The sequence below is a fragment of the Trichechus manatus genome, unplaced genomic scaffold, assembly GCF_000243295.1.
Source record: "Trichechus manatus latirostris isolate Lorelei unplaced genomic scaffold, TriManLat1.0 scaffold00002, whole genome shotgun sequence".
NCBI classification, from domain to species: domain Eukaryota; kingdom Metazoa; phylum Chordata; class Mammalia; order Sirenia; family Trichechidae; genus Trichechus; species Trichechus manatus.
Window position 1 is genome coordinate 12,143,719 of NW_004443938.1, and position 1,437 is coordinate 12,145,155.

General features: G+C 45.4%; 1 protein-coding gene across 1 annotated transcript in view; it reads right to left on the reverse strand.

Moving 5' to 3' along the window:
* Nucleotides 1–1,437, reverse strand: part of SYTL3 (synaptotagmin like 3) — a 101,913-nt gene that overhangs the window by 96,586 nt on the left and 3,890 nt on the right. The window lies entirely within an intron of this gene.

Genomic DNA, 1,437 nt, shown 5'->3' on the forward strand with positions numbered 1-1,437 from the left:
TCTGTGTGAACTAACATCTCCCCGTTCAGACGTTTCTTATGCTTTCAATAAATCTCTTTGTTTCACTTTAACAGAGTCTGAGAGTTTTACTCTAGGACAGCAGAGACTCAAAAGTGATCTCTGCCCGCCCCTTCAGGAAGGTAAAAAAGTAGGGAAACTAAGTCATTTCTCTAGGAGTGGTAGAGATCTGGGCAGCAGTGTGGGATGGGGAAAAACAAACAAGTTTGTTCCCCTTAAAAATCCCAGGATTGTACTTTCATCTGTGTATTTCCATCTTGTGTTTACCCAGTCATGCTGTATCCCAGTAGAACATTAGCATCCAGACAAACACAGTTTGCTTCTGTTATTCAGTGCATCTGTTCAATAGCACTGATTTTATTGGCCTTCTGTGTGCCAAGCACGTGCCAGGTACTAAGGAAATAAAAACAAGTGAGACCCAATCTCACATCCAAGCACACATTCCTACCAGATGTGGCGGGAAGCCTAAAATTAAGGCCCAATATTATGTGTGCATTGACACCTGGTGAAACTGGGAAGGCCTACGGTGGCCCAACCATAAGTTCCCCTCCCTACTCTGCTCCTACAGATAAGAGCCCCTAGCCAGACCTTCCTTATCATAGGGACCAGGCACAGTTCCTACGTATCTCTGAGCAGTGGGCTTCAGTTTTCTGCCAGCCTGCAGAATTATTCAAGCCAATTTCATCCTCCCACAGGAATCAGGGGGCACCTCATCTTCTTGATACTACAAAGTCTGCCTTCCACAGCCCCTGCTCATTCACTCTGCTCCTGAGTGCAAGCTGCATGTGGCCATGTGTGGAGTATGGTGTCTTCCTGCCCTGGGCTGTGAGTACACATGAAAAATAAATGGCTATCAGTCTTATCTGCCCAGTGTCTGGCATCGAGTGTTTTTGCCATTCCTAGGACCTGTGGACAGGACTTCTTCCCTCACAAACTGAGTGGAAAGGAGGCAGTCAAAATACCAGAAGATGAACACATGGACAAATAAATTATAACACAGTACAATGAGTATGAATATGCAAGGATCCATAGGACAAGGAGAACGCTCAGAGTACAGCACCATTCACTCCACACGCAGAGAGGAGAAAGGGCTGGAAAGGCCAGGAAAAGCCGCCCAAGGGAGAAACTTTTGCCAGGGGAAACAAAATATTCAATCATGTGCTGGAAATTTGAAACACTTGCTTTCTTTCCTCAACCTAACAGGAAAGACCTCAGCTTTGGCTTGTAGATCTGACAAAGGGGAGAAGAGCAAGAGATTGAAACCGAGGGAGAGACAGTGTTACGGATTGAATTTTGTGCCTCTAAAATAGGCATCGTAGATATTAACCCCTTGTGATGGTAAAGGTTGTGTGTCAACTTGGCTGGGCCATGATTCTCAGTGGTTTGGCAGTTATGTAATGATGTAGTCATCCAACATGA